Source organism: Mycteria americana, chromosome Z (assembly GCF_035582795.1).
Source record: "Mycteria americana isolate JAX WOST 10 ecotype Jacksonville Zoo and Gardens chromosome Z, USCA_MyAme_1.0, whole genome shotgun sequence".
NCBI classification, from domain to species: Eukaryota; Metazoa; Chordata; class Aves; order Ciconiiformes; family Ciconiidae; genus Mycteria; species Mycteria americana.
The window spans coordinates 29,301,692-29,320,073 of NC_134396.1; the positions used below are offsets into that span (position 1 = coordinate 29,301,692).

An 18,382-nucleotide genomic window follows, 5' to 3' on the forward strand; every position below is an offset into this window, starting at 1 on the left:
GAGCTTAATTCTGTTGTAATTCTGTGAAATTTTGATAACATTGATTTTTGTCTCTTAATGTTATGATCAAAATTATGAAATATGCTTTATATGAGATTCTGAATCAGTTATTATGTACACATGATATTGAGGCCTGCTTTACTATTGTGTCAACCCAATTCATTAATACTTCTGAAAAAGAAGTGGTCTTCATGCTCACATTTTACCTACATTCAAATGGGTGAGGGAAATTTCACTTTTAGCCTGTGGTCTGAGAACTTTCCTGAGAATCTGGTCAGTTCACATGAACTAGCACCCATTCCTCTGTGAAGAACAGGCACTTTTGGAGAAACCAACTGTCTCCATACGCCCCAAGAGTGGAGTGCTCAAGGCAACTGGAGTTTTCTTCCAAAGGGGGCTCAGACCAGTTCCATATCTGTTTAATCCCATTTGTCTCTGTCAAGGTAGAAAGCTAGAGAACAAGATTTATGAAAATAGAGACTAGTAAACTATTTGGTTAACAGCCCCAAAGATGCCAGCTTTCTTCTCTACTTCAGTCTTCATTCCTACTTAATCCTTTCCCATGCTATTACTCCTTTCTGGTTTTCCCCATTCTCATTTATATATATGTATTTTGTGTTAATCTATATGCAGCTCCTCAGCTGGAATTCTTTTCTATTCATACAGTAGTGATTGGCCTGCCCTTTATAGAGCTGAATCAACAAACACTTTTGCAGTAATTGTCTCCTGTTGGTCACACACACATCCTGCTTCCAGAATTATAGTGCTACAACAGATGGACTTGCTGGAAGGAGGCAGACATTAAAAAAGAAATCAAATCCCCTCCCCCTCAAACTTCTCTGCATTTCTGTCTTTGCACAGAAGGCAGAAGCAGTATCAGGAGCAGCACTTTTCACTTTCTTAGGGCTGGGGAACTGCTAATTTCTAGAGGAGGGAAAACCTCATTTCTGTTACTCATTTTGCATAACTATATATATGTAATGAATTGTTCAAAAAGAGTTTCCAAGGTCATTGGAACCAATGGAGATCTGCCTATCTCACAAACAGTATCATAATGTAAAGTTTCATGGACAGTATAAACTTCACAGAGAGTTATATATGTAATTTAGGTAAAATATTCTGCTTGCTCAGACATCTTCATGATTTGCCTTCCTGGAAGACTACACCTTAGGTGTCCATAGGAGAGCAATGTGAGAAATAAAATAAAAAAGGCCATTATCAGGAAACTGGTTTTTAAAAAAAAAAAAAAGGCAAAATTTGTGTTAAGATAAGTGCTGCTGTAATGTAAAAGACTGACTAAAAGTGAAGTAGCTTGGTCTTAAAACCAAACCAGTTTTCCTTCACTCATTTTTTCTGGAAAGTTTAAAAAAAAAAAAAAAATGGTCACTGGTCTATTCAAAGGGTGGTGCATTCTAAGCAAAAATAAATAAATGGTGTTGCAGGTACTCAAGGAAAAATCTTTATTAGGCATGCACATTTTTTTCCTTCTCAGCAACGAATTCAAATTCCCTTTCTTACAACTAATTACTCTTCAGGTGCCATACTAGTGCTACCAAGTGGGAAATTTAAAGCAGAGGCTTGGGCTACTTGCCAAGTGAAAATTAAGGAGCTAAAGAACCTACATAGTCACTGCAGGGTACATGCATGTTTTAGAGAGAGAACCATGATTCAGACAGATCAAATGGTTGTAAAGCACACATTTGTGTAGGGGTTTTGTGTGTTTTTTATAAGAAATACTATCTAGAAGTGAAGTTCTAAGATATTGCAAGGGAAATTACTTTATTTTGAAATATTTTTTTCACTAGAAAGAACACTGTTGTCATTGTTTCTTCTCAATGCTTCTGTTACTTTAGATTTTAGAATCTTCTTGCACAGGTAGAAGGTAAAAAACAAGCTAACAAACCATGAAAAACTAAAAGATTGAGACAATCTCTACATTTAGGGAGACTCTTAAACACTTCAAGACTGTCAAAATGACTAATATCCAGAAATAAGCTTCCATATATAATCATAAAGTTCTGAGTAATGTTATATTAACAGTGAACTTGTGATGCTGGGCTAAGGTAAGTATAGCAACTGTAAACATTAACATCATGGCTTGGACGAGATGCCATGTTGCCTGAATTTAGGTAAGAAAATATATCCATTAGCAGACAAGGGCAGATGTTTGTGCAGTCAGTGCTTCATTATAATCCCCAAGGAATCTAGTGCTAGAAGATCGACTCTGGATTTAAGATTTAAATGTTCCAGATGTTCATTTTGAGACAGATTTTACAGTTCACACAAGCTAAGGACTGTCTGGCATCTGTTGATTTTCAGAATGTATGTACATGTATGGTTTTCTGTATTTTTCTTGAAGATACACACAGACATGTATGTATATATGTATATGTTTATCTGTCTGCTTGTAGGAGTTCAGAATGCTGGATTCAAGTTCTTTTTTTGTTTGGCCTTATCAACTCTTTGCAGTAATATAGATTTCTTGCTTTGGTTTTTTTTCTGCAAAAGCAATTCTTTGCATATTTCTGCAGAAATGACTGTAAAGTGACGGTACATGTGAGAATCAAAGCTTGCATTCTGCAAGGATTTACATCAACACTGAGTCAAGGCCGTCTGTACAGAAGCACAGTAGTTGCATTTTGCTATCACTGTATAGAAATCACAGCTGGAGCTGATACGTAACGTAGAAACAAAGGGATATAGCATTTCCTTAGTTTCTTAGAAAATCACCTGAAAGCCAGGAACAAATTTTTTCTATGATTTATTCCCCCCTCTACTCATTTCTATCACTAAATGACTCCTTATGAGAAAAGTGTATTTATTGCATACAGCACAGTAATTATAGTTAGTTTTATGCAGTAGGTGTCATTCTTGTTGCAAAAGTTCAGACAAAGTGTATTGAATAAGAAATTAAAATCATAAGAAAGTTAAGTCATTAGTGCTTATCTTATTCATGTCAAAGCCACTCACAGGTTGACTGATCAAAAGTACTGTAGGATCTTTTGCATCAGTTCTCCAGTGTTTCTCAGATGATGTAACAAGAAAAGCTGCAATTCTTAATGGAATGCCATAGGCATTTGCAAAGTGCCTGTGTAAGTCTACTTCAGCAGGAAACATGAATCTCAAAGAATGGGAGCAAGTCAACCAGTCAGACGCTGACAGATCCTTTGGAGAGGATAATGTGAAGGCTTAAGTAAAGTTTTTCAGATGCATTCCTGCAGATATGTAACTATGTTTATGCCGAATTGGCAAGAAAAGCTTTTTTTTTTTTTTAATAACATTTTAAAAATCTCTCCAAACTTTATTTTAGCCATTCTATTTTCAATTTTCTTAGAAATTTAAGGGAACTTTTTTGCCCTGAGCTCATACTGTGCTTTTAAAATACAATTTTCTTGCCAAAAGTTTGTTTATCTAGTGGATTATCTCAAGCATAGAAAGGTAGGAGCATGAAAAGCAGAAGAGTAAAGGGCTAGAGAAAGCTTTTTATTCTTTAAAGTTTGTTTGTGGCTTTCCCTACATATTCTCTTGACTATCTTTTACTGCCCAATCGATCAGAGAACAGCTCAGAATTCAGAGTTGCATCTGCAAATTCAGCACCACAGCTTCATTCTTCTGATGGTACCCAAATATGCGTAAACCAGCCAATTTAGCATTATTCAATTACACTGAAACAAAGAAGAAACTGATGATGAATTTAGATGCATTGTAAATTACTGACTTAACTATTATTTATACAAAGATATCACTTTGATTCTAGTTTTCATGAAGGGATTATTCACTCTTTAAAGATGTATTGTTATTTACATAACAATTTTTGTATGTCTGTGGTTTCCTTAAAGTAAATTTTAGTAATAAGCTTGAAATTATAAACTGAATGCTGTTTGTAATTACCCTGCAGTAAGCTAAAACTGGTTTTGGAGCTTCTTCACTTTTGTTCATTACAGCAAACATGTAACTGTTTTGACAGTTTTTGGGGGCTTTCTACATAAACATTCTCCAGTTAGAAATTCTTATAGACATATCCAATTGTTGTCTCCCAAAACACTTCTACATGTGTCCTGGTTTTATCTTTTTGACTCCTCTTTCATGGAGATACTCCAGAGCATTTGTGCTTTTTTTTATTAAGTTCATAAGAAAGCTTCTGCATTCAGTGTCATCTTTTCTAGATTAAGTGGGGTTTTTTTTCCTCCGGTGTCATGAAAAGATATTTTTTGTTATGTACATCAGATAATACTAATCATACCTACAGAATATCTGAATGATAAAATTTTATTAAAAGTTTTAGAAGAATTAAAATTTGGAAGACTTTTATGTTAAGCATAAATGGTAATTTTTACAGATAAACTGTACAAGAGATTACTACTACATCAGTAGTATATGCAAGAATTCTGACTTTCATATATAGAAGTAGTAAAAAAAAAAATAAAAACAGCTGCTGTAATGACCTCATATTTTAATAGATAAATAATCTAATAACAATTCAATTTGTTTCTGCTCTGTTCAACAATGTCCATTTCCATTCTTACAGGGCATACTTAAGTCTGGAATATATTCCTTTTATCCATCTTAAAAATAAAAATAAAAAATAAAAAAGCTAAATATACCCCTTTTAACACTTTGACAAATACAGTGCAAAATTATTTCTGCAACCATCTACCTTTAGCACCGAGTGTAATGAAACAATCAAAGAATTCTGTGAAGCTGTTTAGGAAACGTCTGTTCCCAAAAACATAAGGAGAAATGTGATTTCTCCCCCCTCTCCTTCTTTAGAAGTGTACGGATGATCCTTTCCTAACTGCTTTGAATAAGAGTAGTCTTGGTTAATTTGCAGGAACTATAATCTTTGGGCACAATATTCAAAAAGAAGTAAAGATAGTTTCTCAAAAGTATTTAAAAATCAAACCAGCAAATTTTCTATTCTACTTTTTCTTAAAATGCAGCAGAAGTGAGAAGGTAAACCAGAAGGGATAAAAGTGTGATAAAGCAGGATATACTGCCTGACCTTTCCAGAGTTTGCAAATACAATCTAAGACAGCAGAGGTTTATCTAATAATTGAACTAAACTGTGTGCCAGGATGAGACTGAGGTCTTCTCAAAATTTGATTGGGTATAAATTCTATGTTTTTTTCTTCTGAGGTCACACTGCTGTTATCGTTGTGTATGCATGCCTTGAAGAGACCTCTTTGTGGGTCTCTGCACGCACACACCCCCAGTCTATGTATTCTTGAGAGAAAGCCATTCTTCCTGGACTCACCGCACTGTTCCAGACCTGAACAACATTATCTGTAGGTAGGAAAAATTGTCAGTAATGTATTTCAAACTTAAACTTTATGGAATTTAAATTCAATTTCTGGGCCCTACCTGTAGATTTTGAAGGCTTTGAATTGACAATGTTGAGAAGAATACTTTTGTTAGAATTGTAGAATTATAGAATTATTTTGTATAGAATTATAGAATTGTAGAAATAGAATTGTAGTTTTATTAGAGCTTTGCTGAGCCTAATAAATTGAAAATTGGGCTATGACGTCACACTTATGAAGGCTGGAAACAGAAACAGACAATGTTCTGTGACTCTGTGAGACTAGAATTCATCTCTTTCAAGTGCTAGTCCAAAATTCTGCCTGGGATGAAACATGATCAGCTAGTCAAATATGTTTGTTCAAACTTTTTGGTTACTAAATGGGAAAATCTCTATATAATTTTTCCTCTAGTAAACTACTGATTCAGCATTGCTGCTGATATAAAACACTTCTCAAATTTCTATTTTCTACTCTGTCAAGAAGTTGACTGGAAATGAAATGAGGAATTGCCAAATGGTAAACACGAAAGTAACTGGCCTTTCAAAATGCATCTACTCCAAATTTTTTTTTTTATTATTTTACTTATTTTTATAGTTTGCTGCATTGAAAACTTACAGCATCCTGAAGTCAGTTCCATTAACAGAACTACACTGTAAAATATATTTATCGTGAAACTGTGCTTTCATTACAAAACAAAAATAAAGCAAAATACCTTTTACATTTATATTGATCTCTGAAGAAAAATTACAATAGACTTGTTGAATTATTGATGAACAACAGTTGAAGTACATTGCATGTAGGAAATGAGTCTCATTCATAAATTAAAGAGAACAGTTGGCGTGAACTAGAACTATGAGAGTTATATTATATTGCTGTCAAAATGAAGTAACTTAGAGATAGGTAGATCTAGAAAAATATATTATAAAGAAAAAATTGTGGAGACTGCATGAAGTTAATAGAATATACTTACAACCAATATAGTTTATATTGCTTTATCATGTAGAAATCCTGAAAAGTTTACTTATATATTAAAAGAAAGAACGTGTATCACAAGGTTTAGCATGTTCTTGTAATGTCACAAATAGAGGTAGTACACATATCTATAAGCATATCTAATATATTTATATCTGATAGTATAATATAGTAATAGACTATACTTGTACATATAGTACAGTAAACAGTGGAAGATATCATCCTGTAATTTTTACTTTATGGATTTCATGTGATATGTAGCTTATTTTTCTTCATCTTCCCTGTGATTTGATCAAACTTTCCTTGTGCATTGAATCTTACCTTATTATTAGGCAAAAAATAGAACTCAGTTTGCAGTTTCTTCCCCAAAAATTTCCTGAATAAGATACTATTTGAGACCTGGAAAAGCTCAACAAATACCGTCATAATAGGATTTCCTTTTGTGCTCCCAGGAATGTCTTCATTGAATTCAGTGTGATCTGCTCATTTAATTAAAGCTAAGCATAGAACTAGACTGGGTTCTTGAACCTTCTACTATGTAAAGTTCTGTGGATAATAAAAGGTTTTGTCAGATAATATTTATTCACCATCAAATCTCGCCCCGAAAAATCAATTGATTTGGGAATAATTATTCATATGTAGACAAGAGATTACATTTCAGCACTGGCAGTCTGATTTTCTCATAGATTGTCATAGAAAACCAGTTTGGGTTGCAATTGGATCAGTACTCTTAGGCTTGTTCACTGGAGCGGTCCATGAATTATTCATTATTAGTAACTACCAGTATTAACTATGAAAGTGATTTACTAACCATTTTATACATGTGCTTATTTCCACTGAATTCAATGAAATTTCAAGGCCTCCTGGGTATGGTGGTAAAAATAAGTTTTATTGGCTCTAGTCTTGAATATAGACCTCTCTATGGTGAGAGGTTCTTTTGTGTTTTGAACTTGCAGGAAAGGAATTATAATAGAGGATGTAGCTGCATAATTTTTTTAATATTGTATGATTTAGTATTGTGATAGACTATGCAATAACACCTCTGTGTGCCATTCTATATAGGTGCTACTAAAATGCAAGAAATAGATGCCTTGCATTTCTATCAGCCATATATCCTACCTTGGAAGTTTGAATTCTCTCCCTTTGTTTGCAATTGTCTGTTTCATGACGTTTTTTTACCTAACAATCTCTCTTTTCTCTCTTTCCTGGCTTAGGTAAAGGTTTTCCTGATTATGTTCTTATGACAAGTTTTCAAGAGTCATGAGAAATTGGGGAAATACTTTTACATTCCTTTATATTGTGAACGTTAAGTGAGTTGATTCTCCTCCGCTCTCCTAATGCATCCTTTTACCTTTCCTTTGCTCCTGTCCTAATGTGTTAAATAAATTTCCCTCATTGTGAAGTTAGGGAACATCAGATTGGTGGAGCAGGGTGCTCAGTGTGGTTAGTAAGGTAGATGCACATAATAGGTTAATCGGTAAGAGATGGTTTTGTTCCTTATTTGAGGAGTTGGATTTCCTAAGAAGTTGAAGGAGAAGGGTCATGTGATTGCAAAAATGGCTCTATGACCTGAAAGTATCTAGAAGTCTTATAAGCACATCCACTCATTTTTGTTGCGTGCCCCTGTGCAACAATGATTGCTTGTATTAAAATGTACATAGGAGATTAAATTCCAAAAATTATCTTCATCATGATTGGTTTTACTTAGTATTTGGATTGGAGCTAAGCACTGACACATGGAACACAGTGTAGACTCAATGTCTCAATTCATGCCTTAAGGTTAAATTGGTGCATATAAGTACCACTTAATCATTTTCACTAGCTCAGAATCTCACGTACCATGAAATTAATTTTTCAGTTGATCCCTCACATGAATGATAACATTATTTTTTTCCCCAAGATAATGGTTTACACCTTACACATCTATTCTATTTGGATATACTATGAAATATATGACAGTCTTTTTGCTGTTTGTTTTAGAGGTAAAATCTTTCAATCATTTTTTAAAAATTAGTGGCAATGTAAAAAATCCAAGCCAGTGCAAGAGGATATCTTCAGTCATTGACAGCTATTCTAAGCTTTCAATCATCCACCAGTGGCTGATTGGAAAGTATAGATCATTATGACCTCACAGTGTTTTTAATGAGGAAATCATTACATCATAATGAAAACCAATACATTGCTCAAGTTCCTGTTGAGCGAGGCTGAATGGCTGTCTCCTGGGAACCAGGGACTCTGAAGAAAAATGAGAGTCCTAGTAGGTAATGAGCTGAGCATGAACTCCCATTGCCATTGTGAAAAACACTAGCGCAGTCCTTGAATGTATAAACTGGAGGCTATACAACAGGAGCAGAGAGAATATGTTTTCTTTCACTTGGCATGATTTGAATGCTCCTAGAATACTCTATGTAGCTCTAATACCCAGAATCCAGGAAAGAGATTGATGGAAGTAAAAAGCATTAGAAGAAGACTTATGAAAAGGATTTGAAAATACACCATTACAGAGAGCAATTTGAGGTTTTCAGAGAGCAAATTAAAAGGTAACTCCAGTTTAAATATCTAAGAAAAAGAAATTTGCTTGTAGAGTCTTCAGTCTAGCAAAGGAAGATTGAAAAAAACATTCAAGGACACAGAACTGAAACAAGATAGAATCATACCAGATATGAGGTCTGTAATTTTTATGTGACTGTAATTGGCCATTGCCAATTGGAGTCAGAGAACTGCAGTGATATTGGACAATTAATCTAAGAATTAGAGAGAAATCAACTGCTTATGGTTAGCAGTGGGCAGAGTCTTTCTGAAGGGAATAAAAAAGACACTATTCTGTAGGAAGCATGAAAAAAATAGAGACAGGAAGAGAGAGGATATGTTTAATGACGTGAGCTGAATTCATGAAAAGAACAAACAGGCAGGTATGTTCTCAACTTCAGTAATACTCTTCTTCACTTATCTGAACAACTGGTGGAAGAAATGTGTGTACTTCATAGAGCACAGCTGGGCAACAGTACTTTTGTGATGAAACCCAGAATGCCTTTAATAGTGCTGTGGAGAAGAGATGTAAACATGGATGATAAATTTAAGAAAAGTCAAACCAATGTTTTATAAGGGTCTAACTGAAGCCAAGGAGGAGTGTTCTAATGATGTTCAAGCATCACGTTATAAAGAGGAGAAATTCTGAGGCAGAGGAAGAAGCCATCACCACTCAAGACATACAAATATAGTCATGGCACAGGGAAAAGGGATGAGACAAAAGGAGTAACTGAAAGGAAATGAATGTTCCACAGTGTGCAACAGGAACATTAAAAGATAATTAGTCTTTAGCAGAAGAAATGCAAAGGGAAGGAAAAATAGCTTTTGTGGTGTAACGTACACAGAATTTAGGATTACATTGGTCTGGTGCAGTCCCTTAGAGTTGCTGATTGCAGAGCTGAGAGACTAAAGCTCTTTAATTTAGGTAGTGCATACCCTGGTAAGGAAAATTCAGAAAAGAAAAAGATAAATCACTGTTTTTAATATTTCTTTCATATTCTTTTGTCTACCTGTAGGGTTGAGTGTAAGGAAACAGTTTTTTAGTGAGGTAGTAGTGAAATACTTAAAGGAGAAAGATTTTCATTTTAATTTGGGGGCATAGCAACAGATTAATCTTTTTTTGAGTCAAAATCTTGATAAAGGACTCAAATTGAGATATTTTATTAAAGGCTTGGCTTCCAAAGAATAAAAATACTTATTTTTCAAAGTATTGTTTGCAATAGAAACTTCAGCAGAAAAAAAGAAAACTAAATTTACTACGAGAAACAAGTGAGGGAAAGGCATTCTGATAGATAGTAATTTCAATTAAAAATCTACAGGTGCTGCAGTTACTTGAAGATATAAATTTTACAAGCTCTGTCACTAAAAAATAAAGTTAAGATAATAATGAAGAAAGCTAAGCAGTAGGAGACAAATTTCCATTTTTTCCTATATTAAGGCCTGAAACAAGAGGTAGTTTATAACGATTTACAGTCTCAAGATCTCTACTTAGAGTAGTTTCCCTGAAGAAGAGAAAAGGTTTCTGATGTTCTATGTTTTTAATGAACATAATTTTGATAAGAAGGCATTACATATAGCTTAGAGTGCATTTTATTGCAGCCCACTGTCATGCATACTACTGTGTACAGTTCAAAAAGTACTTGCATTTTATAGTAAATTCCTCAAAAGATTATGAATATTGGGCTGTCCTGACTGTGTTTATATTTTTCTGTCAAGAATTGTAGAATTTTAGTCTCATTTCCATTATTCAGCTGCTGCTTTGTGGTATTTCTTACTTTTCATAAAAAGGAGTTAAAAACTTTTTTATATATACAAATATGTATTTTCTTATTTACATATACTCACTGTGTATCTCTAGACTTGTCTTTACACTGGAAGATTTTGTAGTAGACATCCTGTGTAGGGTATTCAGTTTATATATGTCAGATCCTCAAGGGCCATGGCTTTTGCCAGGTGAAGCACTTTTGATTTTGAGGCTGATGAAACACAGTGCTATTATTGATCTGTGCATGACACAGCCTGTCTCTCTGCTGGCAGAGTGTAGCAACATTTATCCAGGAATTTGTGAAATGTCAGTCGGATCATGTTCATAAGGTAAACTGTGCAAAAACCAGGACCCAAGCTGAGAATCCATGAGGAATTGGATGTGACTCTCTTATTCCTTCGTCCTATCTTCTAGGTCAGCCAAGTGGTATTTGTTAAAACAATGTTTGTGTTTTGTATTAGGTGTTGAAGAAAGTATGATTATCACTAGGAACACCCTGTACAAAATAGTCATACTATTGTTTTACTCAGTTTTTTAGGTCACTTGGGAAAACAATATTTTAAGTCAGTGAAAGTGATCTAAACATTGCAAGTCTATAATTTCTGTTCTGTTTGTAACAAAATAACGATTCCTGTACCAGGAATAACGATTTCCAACCAGGAAACTCTGCTTATATTCTCTAAAGAATTTAAATTTTCCTGCTTCACTTTGCCTTTAGAGATGTGTGGCAATATATGTTTGTCATTAAGATCTCAGTAAACAATAGTGGTGAGAAAGGGCGTGTGACACTCAAAACCACCAAAATACTGATATTTATGTGTTTTGTTTCTTTATAAATTATGATTGAAAAAGGCTGCACATTTTTGCTAGTATGAAAAGCATGTCATAAAAAATAATGAAAACTAAGGTAAATAATAAAAAAGTAAGCTTCCATATACTCTTTATCTATTTGTAAAGGGTCAAATGTCACATTTCCAGACATTTTTTAGAAGTAGTGTTTCAGCAGTAGACTTGCTGTTATCTGCAAATGGATGTTGCACCTTCTCATGAGAAAAATATTGTTTGAAAGTGCAAAAAAGATGCAAAAAGCTGCAATTATTAATTTTCATTTTCTGTTTCTAAAACAATTACAACAGTAACAATTTGAAAGTTAGCCGTGAAGGAAAAAAATAATTATTGTTATATTTGCCAACATTTTTCAATTTTAAACATTAAAATCTTTAGCAAAGTCTCTAGATCATTTGATTTAAAAATCAGTTACTAGTTAAGGCAAGAAGAAACAGGTTTTATTGAAGTTAAAGGTTTGAGTTTGGCTATCTTGGGATTTTTTCCCAAGTATAATAAGGATTTTCTTTTATTTCTGGAAGCTAATTTCTGTAGTTAGAATTCCACAAGACCAAATCAAGATTTAAATGAAATATCACTTGTGAATGACCACTGAAATGTATTTAGTCTGTACTTTTTAAAATGTTTTTCCCATGTTTGTACATAAAAATATAGTAAGCCAAGAGGGGAAAAGTTGTTGTTGGTCGTGAAAATGTATTTGCATGCATAATGCATATATTTTTACATGTTATCCCTCCCTTTACAAGATTGACATATGTGAGATGCAAAGTCATGAGTTGTGGAAAAAGCCAAAATTGCAGTTGGTTAGTTTTTGGAGGGGTTTTTTTGGTTTGTGGATGTGTGTGTTTATTTTGGAAAGGTCCACATGTTGGACAAATACCAGTGTCTGTTTCTCAGGAACATGAAGATGGTATTTCATAGCATGAAGGCCACCTGCTTGTCAAATCTACTGCTTTTCATAGTAGAACCATTGCCAGCTTGTCAGGCGTTATTTCTTGCAGAGGATTTCACAGAGGACGTGTATTTTGTACTTCGCAGTGTCAAGGCACTCTGTAAAATATTGTATCTTATTTTGGGCACCACACATAAAATACATGTATTGGAAGAAAGGAACAAGAATTCTAAGAAGTTTTGAACGTGTTAACTAAGAGAAAAGATTGAAAGTGTGTGATTAATGAAATTATAAAATAACAGATCAATGGTAAAGACTGAAGGAGTTTAATAGCCACTTTCCAATGCGTAAAAGATTATTTAAAAGGGCTAGTGGTCAGTTTGTGCTTCCATCTCCTTTAAGTAGAGTAGATTTAATTTTTCAACAAAGATGATTTAGATATAAGGCAAATTTTCTCTCTGAAAGCACTGAAGAACTGCAAAAGGCTGCCAGGAGAATCTTCTCTGTAGTTAAACCAAAATTTTCAGGAATAATCTACTTATACTCTTTTTCACATGTGCTAAATTTAATGTATTCTTGACATCATTACCAGCCTTGTCTTGCAGCAACTATTTTTTTTGTCCTCATTCTCAAATGGAAGGACTTTTGTTTTTTTTTTTTTATGTAACGAACACAGGAAAAGTATCTTAATACTGAAGAGTTTGAACAATGGAGCTAGCAGCTAGTCCTTGCAAACTTTTACTCCTTGGACACCAAGTTCTCCTTTTCTTCCATGCAGCTTACTACTCTTTGGTTTCTAGTAAGGTGTATCAATGATCAGAAAGCAAGACCATAACAATAGCTCCCACATCTTGTCCTTGGGGGAACAATGTCAGAAAGAAACATATTTGGTCCTAGAGTTCTTTTGAACTCCAGATTTCAGAAGGGGAATCTTCTTCACCAGTTCAGCACTGTTAGGTCTTCTGCAAAGCACCAGTTTCCTTGTTTGACCCTATTTCCTTACCCATTCTGCACTGTGATTTCCTTGTCTAGTTTATTGCACAAAGGGAACTGGCATTTTTGTTAGAGCTCGCATCTTACTCCAACCTTCTCATTCCCACAATCCCTTGTTTAAGCTTGTATGTTCAAAGTTAATGCTGCTGCTCTGTTGTCCTGGCTACTCCCTTTCACTACAGGAATAAACTTCAAAAGACACATCCACAGCCAGGAGTACAAATAAGAAGAGTACAGCCATTCTCATCACTTCTCATCATGACCAAGGAAGATGCATGAGCCTTCACACTGCATTTGATTTTTTTTTGGTCTTTCTAAGCATAAAGGAATGGAGTCAAGAATTAAGGCATCTTCAACAGCAGTAGAAAAGGAAAGTGTTACAACTAAGACTACTTCTGAGACAAAAAAATGGTATCTAGAAACTACACCAGAGATTCCTTTTTAAAAATGGTTATCTACAGCATTTCCTCCTTGAGATTGTCCTCATTTTTCTCTGCCTTATACCCCAGTTGTTGCAGACAATGAGTACTGGCTCACAGGATTCTATGGCATCCCTACAGAAGTCGGACACTAATACTCTCCTTGTAGCCCTAAGGGAAGAGTTTCTGTGGTTTTGAAGCCATGTTTGTTTGCATGAAGTGCCTGGACCTCATGGAGTCAGTTACTGCTAGAGGAGGTAGAAGAATGTTTATACTTCCTTGCTAATGCTTTGCACCATCTGATTTGCTCTCCTAAAGTTTCATTGGCAATTAATGAGCTAATCATGGACTGTTCCCATAGCTTGTGTCATGGTCAGGTTTATTTTGCATCACTCCAGGCTACCTTTGATGCCTAATGTGGCAAGAGCTTCAGTTTCTTTCTCAGTAATGGAAACTATATAACTACCCATAGCATGTCTCACAAGATTCACAGACACTGGAAAAGGATTTACTCTTTGGTGGCTGAACTGGTCTGCCTGTGCACAGTTTTCTGTTCATTCATAGATTCAAATGTGGTCCTGTGGTCTTTAGGGTATTATGTACACCGAAGAGAAATGTGTGACTTCGTCTATACTCTTACCTCAGAGAAGCAAACAGAAGAGAATGAGGGAAGTGCTCAGAGACAGCAGCTGTAGGTCTGGTTCAAGCTGGGACATTGAATTGCAGGGATTAGGCACAACTACAATGTTGTCCTCAAACTGTTCATGTATGTGAAAATAATTAATTGCCCAAATGAGTCATAATATTGATGATAATCATGATAAAGGGAAAGCATATTTCATTTTATATATTGGGCTGAAAACATGGCTTTTTCTTGTGATGGTCTCTTCAGCTATTTAATATATAATGTAAGGAATACTTTACCCTAAACTGTTCATTTATGCCTGTAATTTTAGCAAGGGTTCCAGTGATAACATAAATTACAAATTAAAGATAAGACTGTGGGGGTTCATTTACAAGAATCCAGGGATGAATTACCACTTTAATTTATATGCAATACATTTTAGAGGTAATTTTTAAATGCAATTTATGATTTTGAAAAATATCCCTGTCTTCGCACCCCCCCAATGTCTGTCATCAGCTTCCTCATACCTCTCAAAAGTGCGTATCAATATGCCTTTATTTTCTTATATAGAAATGTAAATAATACATTAATATTTGTACAGTATCACCTTTATGTGACTAGAAAAATTCCAGGTTTTTAACCTTTTTTCTTAACCCTTTGTTGTTTATTTGTATTTTTGTTCTGCTCTATGAGAACACTGAACTTTTCCAGTAATTAAATTTGCTGAACTATTTACACTTAAAATGTTTTGCCTTTACACAGCTGTCTACATAAAAAAAATTTAAAAAGCTTCTGAGGACATTTTTTCAGCTTTTGTTGATATCTGAAGCAGTTACAAATGAGGTGTTTAAATAATTGTATAAAATGAAGTATGGAGCTGTATTTGTAAGTTTTGTTCCTTGAATATTGCAACCCACTTCTGAGAATAACTCTGATGTACTTTTTTTAGTAATTTTTATCTCAAAACACTTACATCACTTCCTCAAACCTTTGTATCTTTTAGACATGTTTTCTGTAAGTTGACAGAAAATGGTCTTTAACAGTTGAAAATCTGAGATTTAAGCAAACGAAAACAATATATAAAGAGGAGGCCAGAGTATGGGAGATGGAACAGCTTTCCCTACAAGCACAGAATTCCTGCCCACTTGTATTTGACATGCAGAAGTATTTCAATGGAAAATGGTTCACTCTCTAAAACAGATGGAAATGAGGAGAGGTTAAATTAATATTTCACCATTCTTTCAGCTGTTTTGTTTCTTTCTTGCTTATGTATTCTTTTAAAAATAATTTTAATTTTGAAAGATATAAAGCTGTATGCTTTGGAACTAAGCGAGTAAATCAAAAGAAAGTTTAAAAACAGTCTTTAAAATAGCATTTTCATTTTGGTTTCTTTCTATTTTATGTGAGCTATACGGAAAACAGATGGAAGCATTATTAATTTTTTCCCCCAATGAGTTTTAGTGCAGCATATTTGTATGTGTTATCTGAAACATATGAATACTTAGTATTGCTGCTGTTAAATTCGTAATGAGTTGTAGGGATTGTGAAATTCCCTGACTGGCTCTCATGCAAGTAGTTCATTTGCAGTGCTTAGATGTGTTAAGATTAAGCAGGGGGAATATGGCAAGCACTATCCCTGACCCTAGATGAAAAATTCAAATTTCTTGCTTTACGAGTTTGTCCTAACTCTCGTGTTTGGTGAAAATCAGATAAATACTGTGTAACCCGGCAAAGAATCTTGCAGTAAAACGTGGTCCTAACTATAAAAGATTGCATGGATTCCATGTCTTATATTGAAAATTTTCTAGTAAGTACAGAGGTGTGGAGATCTTGGGGCAAATTTTATGCATCAGATGGAACTCTTTGTTTGTATATAACAATACTTAATGTGCACAGGCATGTTACGTGTTGGAATACCCAAGTCAACTTGTATTTGTTTAAATAGCAATGGTGGGTACATGGAAACATTGGTTTTGGACTTCAGCCATATCTTCACAACTGGCTTGCTATAACATTCAGATATTTACAAGTGGGACAGTGTTGTGAAATGTCTCTGGTTATATTTTCATTTTTAATTTAATTTAGTAAAACTTCTTTTAATGTACCATGTTGTGTCTATGTAGATATTAATACTTCAGATAAGTTAAACTAAGTATGTAAGATATAGTATAGTATGCTGTAATCTGAAATATGTTTCTTTTAAAGAAATATTAATTTTTTAAGTTCTGTAATTTTTATCTGAAGATGTTAAGGCCTTATAGGCAAGGTCCTGCACATCTGTATATTCTGGAAGTTTGCATCTCCACATTGGAACTCAATCCCCACAAAAATTAAAGCACATAGTTAAGATCATATAATTGATCATAATTAAACTACTTATATAAGTAATATTATATACATAGTTAATAGTCCTTATATTCCTTTGCCATTTGCAAGGACAGATGGAGTGCTGCATCTGCTTTAGTACGAAAGCAAGATACTGTTCTTAATATGTACAGAAATTAGGCATGGGATACAGCAATATTTACTCATACAGAGACATGAAATGAAAGTCACAGAAAATGCAAGCTAAAATAGAATTGCTGCAGGTCAAAGCCCTTATCTTTGAAGTGGTGTTATCGTTATACAGTTGACATGTTTCAGAAGCACCTGCATCATCAAAAAAATTGTTACCTATATTATTACTACGTTTTTTCGTATTTTCCATAATTTATTTGAAAAACCATTGGCTGCACAATGTGCAGTTCTGTATTCAGGCTTGTCTGTTGTTTATAACAGCACATGATTTCTTGGAGAACTGGGCCCAGAATATATTACTCCAGTTCATTTATACATGAGTGTTCGTGTGTTTCTCTAGATATAGATATATGTGTTCTGGTCTTGATCTATGTGGTATTACCATTCTTTACAAAAAGAAAAAAACAAAACATAATGAAATTTAAAATAGACCTATCTGCTCTCATTTTATTGATTTTATTTTTTTATTATTTCATAAGATGCCGTACCCAGATCAAATGTTGTAATACTAGACTTTTATAAGTTGTGGAATAAATTTAGCTATAAATTAGCTATAAAATAGCTGAATTAAAATTACAAGTAAAACATCTGTTTCTGAAGTGGTATACAGTAAATAGCCCTTTATAAACCATGATTACTCTGATCAATACTAGCTCATAATTAAGAAGACATTCAAAGACTTTGATAAGAGTCTTTGTTTGTTAGTGATTATAATTGTATTCCCAATAATAGCTGAATTTGTAATTTGTATGTGTGAAAGGGCCATTCCGTAGATAACAGTGTAAACATTGCTTTTATAAAGCTGATGAACTGCAATTGTCTTCAGTGACATTATCAATAGGACAACTATGTTTTTCCTTTAGTAAAATACTTGAGATGAGACATATACCTCTTATCTGCATGCTGATATCTGTATTTCTCTGCTGGGAACTAATTTAAACACTTCATGAGAGATTGACATTTTCAGTGCCTTAAACATCCTTAAAAGCTGCTTTGTTCATTGCAAGCCATATTTAGTATGACCTCATAATAATGTAGCACACCTCAAGTGTCATGCCTGTCTTTACTATGCACATTGGAGCTGTGTTCATCTATACTAGACAACTGCACTTCAAGGAAAGATTTTTTTTTTCTTGATAGGCAATTAGCAGTAATTAGGAAGATTCACTTCAGTAAGATGTCAACATGAGATTGTTTAAAAAAGTTGAATGTCAGTGGCTTTAAAAGAGTTTTTTTTCCCTGACACATAGGTATGGCATGTGAAACATGAAATGTTAATTTAACTTTTCTGCTTATTATTCATGCACAATATTATTTTGTCATTCAGATACTACACTGACAGAGTGCAAAGGGTGTTAAAATAGTGCTGCTAGAATAAAAAGAGGATTAATCTACCATTGGCCAATTAGCCAAAGGGTACTTAATGGTCTCTAAAGGCTACTGAAGTCTAACAACTAGCTAAAGCACTGGCAAAAAGTCCTCTATATTACCTTCATTTACTTGACATTTTGTGAAACAGAGTCA

General features: G+C 34.1%; 1 protein-coding gene across 5 annotated transcripts in view; it reads left to right on the forward strand.

Annotated features, from left to right (window-relative positions):
• The window catches only part of CNTLN (centlein), a 197,952-nt gene that overhangs the window by 139,891 nt on the left and 39,679 nt on the right, over positions 1-18,382 (forward strand). The window lies entirely within an intron of this gene.